The following is an 8455-nucleotide window of genomic DNA, read 5'->3' on the forward strand; positions in this document are numbered from 1 at the left end:
TAGTTATAGATAGCCACATTAAAAAGTAATTTATTTCTGTGTTATACCATCTGTGACAGACTGGTATGTTTGTACAAGCCTGTAACAAATTGTGACCTTTGCATTGTAATCACCATATTAGAGAATGTGGCCTATGTTTTGAATAACAGTAACTGCCTAGGGAGGTCAAGGACAAAACACAGCTTACTTAATCTCTTACTTCTGTGTGCTTTGAGAGGAAAGGTTACTGTGGTTTTACAAGCTCCTGTACAACACCTGTGTTCCTTGTTTTATTTGTCTTGTATTTGAACTAGGACTCTGAGCAGCCACAGAATTTATGCTCTGTAAGAAACATGCATAGACCACTGGGTCAGAGCATTGGTTTTAGGGCCTAGAGTAGCTGAACTGTTTCACCTCCCAGGATAGGAGGTGTGTATCTCTGAAGTCCACAGTTAGAAACTGTGACTGACCACTGCCTAAGTAGCTTGCTTAGAAGTATGTGGGCTGCAAACAGCAGGTCCATCTGCAACCAGCTAAGGACTGTCATGATCCACAACAGCAAACTTATAGATTTTAGATAACCACAAAAAGGAAAAAGTTCTGTTGTGAAAGTGCCTTGAAATTAGAGTCAGCCAGGTGCCTGGCTGCTGTTCAGAAAGCAAGACGACAGTATGGCTTAAAAAGGCTGGTAAAGAGATATCCAGCACAAACTTCACTGGATGAGATACTGTATTTCACAAGGAAGATGTTGAAGGTGACACTGATGGACCGATGGTTCTGGTACTAGCATCCAAGGTAGGGTACTCATAGGTTGCTCACCCTTTCTACTAGTAGCAAGGTCCTCTTCTTTATTTTTTTTATTTTCACCCCTGCCCTCAATTGAGATGAAAAGTTGCTAGGGCCTACTGCTGTTGTCAGCCTAAAACCTCCCACTCTAATAGCAACAAAGATTGCCAGGGAGAGAGAACTCTCTTCCAGGCTCTGCAGCAGCACACAGAAATCTCAGTCTATTTCCACTTTTAGAATTCAAGCAAACCATAAGAAAACCAAGACATTACTTAAGAGAATGCTTCCTATATATCACACCCACACAAACTTCACACTGCTGTCTTTTTTATGCCCCCAGGACCTTGCAGAGTGAGAACATCTAGTTATTCCCCTACAAACACTTTAGTTTTATGTATGGCCAATACAACTCCAGCCAACTGCAAAGATACTTAAGGTATCATTGCATGTAGAGCTACTTTGTTTCCATGTGCTGGAGTCCTAAGAGGAGTGGTGGTAACTTCGCAGATGTGTTAGGTGGGCAGCATTACTTTAACTTTGCATTTCCTGGTCTGAAGTTAGGGCATTTTAATTTGTTCTAATTACTGTCTTTTCATCCTGATAGATGCAACAGCAAGGGAGTCTTTCTAAAGATTGCAAAATTATTTCCTATATACTGCAGGGAAATACAATATGTTCCTTGATAGTCCTTTGCTATTCTTGATGTATTTTGAATCAAGGCCTTGGACCAAAGGTGAATCTGTTACCACTTCTATCAGCTATCAAGAAACTGGAGATAATGGTTAATTTGAAGTCAGCAGAAGCACAGAGCACCAGAACTGCCTGTGGAAATGCTGAAAAAGAATAGTATCTCCTCTCAAGATGACAGAGTTTGCAAGACAATGAGGATGAAAGCAAGGTAAAGAAGGAAAGGTAGGAGTGTAATTTGGGGCCATGGGGCTCATATAGGTTCCTAGTTTGAAGAGCTTGATTTAATAAATCTAAGCATGCACATTAAATATTTCCAAGATTAAAGCCTAACAAAACAAGAGAAAGCAAGGGTAGGAGAAAGTGGGATAATCCTCATTTCACAAGTAAGGAACCAAGTTCTGCCCCTACTAAAACTCATGCACCTGTTTAATTCTGTTAGTGAAGCACTGCTTTCGAGTCAGTTACTGTGTTTCCAGTCCAGTGCTTTGACTGCAAACTTCTGATTCTGGATAATTCAGTAACTTTAAGTGTGTCTGTATAAGCAATACTGTTTAAGTGTTAACCTGATGGCATTCAACGTAGAGAAGTGCAGGGTGCTTCACCTTAGGAGGAAAAACCAGCATCGTACCTATAGGCTCAGCAGTGCTTCCCTCACTACCACCACGACAGAAAGAAACTTGAGAGTCATGACTGACCACAAGATGAACATGAACCACCAATGCAATGCCGTGGCTGGCAAAGCAAACCAAACACTGGCATGCATCCACCATCTCAAGCAAAACCAGGGATGTCATCCTCCCTCTCTGCTCAGGGTGCTGCATCCAGTTTTGGGACCTCCACTTCAGGAGGGACATGGATAAGCTTGAGAGAATCCAAAGGAGAGCCACCTGTATGATCAAAGGCCAAGAGAGCAAACCTTATGAGGAGAGGCCAAGAGACATGGGACTCTTCAGCTGGGAGAAGAGAAGGCTCAGGGGTGACTTGGTGGTGGCCTGTAAGTATATGAGGCAGGTTACATCAGGACCTGGGAGAACAGTTGTTCACCAGAGCTCCCCAAGGGCTAACAAGTTCTAATGACCACAAACTCCTGGAAGGACAGTTTAGACTGGACATAAGGAGAACCTTCTTTATAGTCTGTCCAGGGTCTGGAATAGACTCTCCCCAGAGGTGGTGCAAGCACCTACCCTGGATTCATTCAAAAGGCATTTGGATATGTATTTTGCTGGGATCATTTGATCCCAGCAGACTTCCTGCCTATGGCAGGGGGGGCTGGACTCCATGATCTCGTGAAGTCCCTTCCAGTCCCTAATGTCTATGAAGTGTTTTTGAAGTGAAAAGATGCTTTTCAATCTACTTCAGCCTAACATGAGATACTCACATTAGGTACATTTACTGTGGAGTAGGCTAATCAGCTCTGCAGTAAACGTCTTAACATCTACATATGCAGGGTTATTCGGTAAGCTAATAAACTGCAGCAGGGTAGTATTTGTAAATCCAAGTACTATCCTGCTGCAGAGTTTTTTTTACTCTGCGGCAGCATGCATATAGACTCTGATCCGGCTGCCTGGGCCATGGGGGTGCATGCCAGCTAGTCCTGCATTGAAACATCCTCATGCCCTAGCCAAACTCTTCACAGCACACTGAGCTGGGTCAGAGCAGATCTGGGCTGGCAGGCTGACACCCAAGCTTCCTGCCAGCCAGGTCTGCTCCAACCCAAATCGATGTGTTACAGTCCTGCACACATGTAAATGTGACAACCAGGAGCAATAAACTCCAGTGCAATAAGCAGCAGAATTTATTGAGTCACATTCATATGCATGTGTAGATATGCCCACTGACACTGAAAGCTCCTGAAATATACGGCAACTTTGAAAAATACTGTCTTAATAATATTGGTGCTGTTAGCCACTAGTGTAACTTCAAAGGTAATTTTTTAAGTGAGCAACAGGTGAAGCAGTTTACGTCTGTTATTTGTTTTTACTTTCTTGGAGGGAAAAATTGTTGTATTTTCTTTTGTTTTTAATTTCTTCCCACTAGAAGGTACTATTGAGTCAGAAACCAGAGTGCTTTAAGCAAACATCATTCTTTTTAAAGTTTCTATTTAAATTTTACTTCATTCAGAACTAAGAAAATAAAATAGCACAGCACTAGATGCAATTAGAGTGGTACAGATCTGTAAAGATGGTAATATATATGTGAATGCAATGATACAGCCAAAAATAGAAAAACCCAGGCTAGCTGTGTAGGGCATTAATCAGTAGTGTATCAGAAAACATTCAGAGGGAAAATGAAAGTTGCATTATTTCCGTCATAGTGCATAACAAGTTCAAATAAACGAGTGCCAAAAAATTAATTTTGTTCCCACTTTCTCTTAAATATGTAGCTTCAGAATACTTGGAAGATATTCAGAAAGGTGTTAAGAAAGGTATTCAGCTTTCCCTACACACTATCCCCTTCTTCCTATCCCAGAATGATTGGTATTACACACACTGACAAAGTGTGTAATATTTGTAATATTACATAATTACCTGATTACAATTACATTATTACAATATTACCTAGTAATATTTGTCAGAGTTTCTGGCTTTTTGCTTCTGAGAGAGTAAAATTCTCATAGATCAGATCAGGATGTTTTTACATTGCTCTGTTTCTGTGCACGGACAAAACCTCAAGCACTCTCAGTAAAAACAAATGTTGAAACAATATGCACAGGATATTTTGATTTCTACGAACAATGCTTAAATTTTTAACAGATAATTTGGAATCTAGCCTACCCCCACCTTTCCTCTGGACATTTCTTCTTCCTATTAATGCAAAAAATGGAGTTCATTTTTTTTTTTTTACACTAATAATTTGTTCTTCAGAGAAAGCTGTGCTATCCACAGCTTAGGCCATCCTATTATTTAACTGTACACCAAAATGTGTTAAATAAGCACCTCAAAATACAAGACAACATGGTCTGTTCTTTGAAGAACCCTACAATCTTGACTTCATATATGAAAAATGAAAGGATTAACAAAAACATGTGAAAAGGAAGAAGAAGGGGGAAGGAGATGATGGAGAAAGCAAGCCTTAAGGAACCTGATTTGCCATGGTCAGAAGAGCACAAGAGGTATGTATCACACAAAGCAGTGATGTGTAAAACAATAGCAAGATGGTTTGGTAGAAAGCAGGGGGGAGTGGCAGGGGAAAGGTAGGCATTACTAGAAAAGCAAAAGGAATAGATTGTAAATGGGTAGCCTTTCCTACAAATTAAATAATCTGGAAGATGAGAAATAAATACCTGATAGGGTATAGTAAAAAAAAGCCAGCAGTTATTCAACATGGGAAAGAAATGTGGCCAACCTAACAGGCCAGAAAGACGGTCTTAACCATGCTGAGGAAAGGATACATCTTAAATGCTATGGGGAAGCAGCTACAACTGTAGTCTGGACACTGGAGGGAGGAAGATAAGGAGAAAGCCCCGAGTTTATGGATTGGTATGAAAAAGAAGACAGGGTTGTCGCAATGAAAGATGGGTGGAACTGAGGTTTTCTGTGTTAAAGGAACTGTGTTCTGAACTGGTTGAGTTTGTAGTAAGGGAGAACCCATTCCCTTGATAAGCAGAGAGCCAAGGTGTCAGGCTTACCTCCTGCCACAGGCTGCATCCAAACCACAGGGCTTCTTATGGACCAGATCCGGCACAGGGAGGCAACTCTAGCTCCCACCCAGTGCACACAGTGGCAACAGCTCGAGCTCATGCCCTATGCTGGTTCTGCTGATGCTGCTGTGTTTTGTGCCAGGCTGGAAGCTCTGGCACAAAGCAAACTGTGGCAACAACTCTGCATCTGGTATGGGGCATTGGATGGCAATGGATGAGGAGCTGGGGCCACAGTGATGGCAATGGGCAAAGCAGCCAGAGGGCAACCAGAGTTGTATCAGCCTTTGCTCACTGTAGCAGGGCACTAGGGTGCCTGCTACTGATAACAGGAATATGGGCAGCTGCCACTCACTAGGGCAGCACAGGTGTGGGTTGCCGGGACAACCCCAGAGGTCAGCTGACTGGAAGGGGGCAGGGCCTCCTGGCCTTTATAAACAGCCTGGGCTGAGGCCAAGGAGCAGTTCCCCTCTGGCAGCCTAAGAAGCAGGAGGCCTGCTGGAGCAAGCAGGGAGGGCATAGCAAGGAAGCCAGATGGCCTGATGGCACGGGGTGGAGAGAACCCTGACAGGGATATGGATGAAGGATAGCCAGGCTGGCTTAGGATTTGTGTTATAGCCAAGGGGCTCTGCATTTTCTGTTTTGGTTGTGATATTACACCGGAGGACCGAGTGAGGCTATAAGGGGTGGAGGAGGCCTCGTAGGAGACCCCAGTAGCGTGGAGGTTCCTGGTACCCTGGGAGGGCACAGCAATCTGGTGCCAGAGAAGGCACAGCAGTTTAGTGCCAGAGAGTGGCGCTGCGTTTTGGGGTGTCCCGACCCTGGTCCTTGTGGGGCAGTATTGGGAGGAGCCCAGTGTGGGCACAGGCCAAAGGCCCAGTGGGGCGCAAGACCCAGAGAAGGGGGGCTGGAGCCAGGTAAGGCTGAGGCTGCCTGAGCCCAATTGGGAGAAGCCCAGTGGGCGTAAGACCCGGGAAAGGGGTCTGGGGCCAGGTAAGGCCGAGGCCGCCTGAGCCCTGATTACGGGAGTCACGAGCAAGGCCCCAGCTGGGGGCAAGAGCGCAAGGCACAGGCCCCAGTGGGGCGTGAGACCCAAGAAGGGGGTCTGGGGGCCAGGTAAGGCCAAGGCTGCCTGAGCCCCGATTGTGAGAAGCCCAGTGGGCGCAAGACCCAGAGAAGGGGGTCTGGGGCCAGGTAAGGCCGAGGCCACCTGAGCCCCGATTGCGTAAGCGCAAGCCAGACCCCAGTGCGGGCAAGCGCACTGAGCAGCCCCAGGAGGGGGCGAGCGCATGGAGCAGGCCCCAGTGCAGGCGACACGAGCACAGGAGACGGGCGACGGTAGGACTTACGGGTAGTCCCTAAGGCTAGAGTGCACCGGGTCAACTGGACAGATCATTGGCTAAGTTACATCAAGGCACCGTGTCAAAGCAGATAGAAAAGGCAGCCTCCCCTAAACATTTAAAACATCAAAGATGTGGCGGGCGAGATCAGTGAGGGTGCATTGACACTGGCTTGACACAGTAGCCAGGGGGCGCTAGGGGAGGTCACAGCACCCCTAGAGGTCATCCTGCCACACTCACCTTCCTGCTGTTGACCTCTGTCTACCCTGGGGCCCAGGTGCCCCAGGCTCTGCTCCACCCAACCATGCCCTCAACTTCCACTGATCCACTGGTAGCCTGGCAGGCTGGATACAGTAGTTTCATGTGCCAGATCTGGCCTGCAGGCCATGACATCTCCGGCCGAGAACCAAATGAAGCACAGGTCTGGAGGAAGGAAAACAGGTTTAGTCTTGAGAAGCTGATGCATAACTTGAAGGAAATGCACAGTGATAGTTACCTTGCAAATACCTAAGGTAGGTTAGGTTGGAAAGTAATGTTTTTGTGATGTAAAGTTGAAGGTATTCCAAATAAAAAAGCAAAGATATAACTGCTAAATGTTCCAGCAAGTGTTAACTAATTGATTTCCTTTTTTAATTCTATGCAAAAACAATTTCTGTAAGGCACTGTCACTTTACAAGAGTAGTAATATGAACAATCAAGGACAGGGTTAAGTTAAAAATAATATGCAACTCATTTGTGTTTGTGTTTGAACCAGCATACAGACAGTGCAACTGAGAATGCAAAGCGGGGACGACAAGTTAGAACTATACAAGGATTTTGTGGTAACATGCACGGGAACACACCAATAAATATAAAAAAAAAAAGGATCAGAGCTCAGATTCCTCAACTCCCAGGTAAGTGTCCTCCAGCCAGCCATCTGTCTGTCTGTCTGCCAGAGAGACTATTCTATGCAAAGCAGAATAGCTTTGAAGGCAAGAACAGGGAATACCGTTCCCAAATACTTAACCTTGAACAGTTCCAGGTACACCCCAAATCAGACATTTAGGAGCTTATGAAGCTTCAGCTATGAAAACTTGTGGATCACTAAGACTAGCTAGCAGCTGAACATAGGTTTTGAGTTGCCTAAATTCTTGTGACTTACAGATTTAAAAAAAGTTGTACACTACATATTCATTACTGCTTCCCTTAGAAGTATCATGAAAGACTAAGGAGCACATTTCAGTTTAGATGTCAATGGGAGCATCTACACGAGACGCTTTACTGTGCAGTAAGCATCACTGTCTACACATGCAGACACTTAGTGCAGTTAACTGATCTACTCCTCAGTTAATTTGCTACCTGTAAAAGGAGATAGCAAATTAACTACCGAGTAGTTACTGCATAGTAAGGCACATGTAGATGGCCGACAAGGAGCAAATTTGCTTCTGGGCAGCAGGGGGTAGAAGATAGCTTCCGGGGGCAGGGATCAGCCTGCTGCCAGGGTGGGCTCTGATGGTGGAGCCCAGGCTGAAACAATGTCCCCCTGCCCTGGCAGCTCCCAGGGACAGTGGGCTCCTAGCCTTTTGCTCCCTGCCAGCCCCTGAGCTAGCACCCAGGGAGTGCCTGGAGCGCCCCCTGGCTGCTGCAGGGGAGCAGAGCAGGGTGCAAGCAGCTCTCTCCAGGCTGCTGCCATTGGAAGCGTATCTGTTCCTAAAAGGGAGCATATGTAGGCATGTTCCCCCAGGAGCTTCCATGCACAGGATTTTTACTATGCAGTAAACCTGCTTTGAATTTATTGCACATGTAGACACACCCAATTACTCCTTTATTTATTTTTTTTGCTAAGACTACCTACAGTGGCATCAGTTAAAGCCAGCTGTGAGAAGGCATCTGAGATATGGATTGTGTGTGTTATCTTCTCACTTAATGGATGCTCCTGCCCACAGAGGAGTGGGATAGCACAGAGGCAGTAGACAGAGTTCCATGACTGATTAGGAATGCAGACTAGTTCCTAGTATTGGTTCTCTTCATCACAAAATTGAAG

The sequence above is a fragment of the Crocodylus siamensis genome, chromosome 2, assembly GCF_052110815.1.
Source record: "Crocodylus siamensis isolate JL-2025a chromosome 2, ASM5211081v1, whole genome shotgun sequence".
Taxonomy (NCBI): Eukaryota; Metazoa; Chordata; order Crocodylia; family Crocodylidae; genus Crocodylus; species Crocodylus siamensis.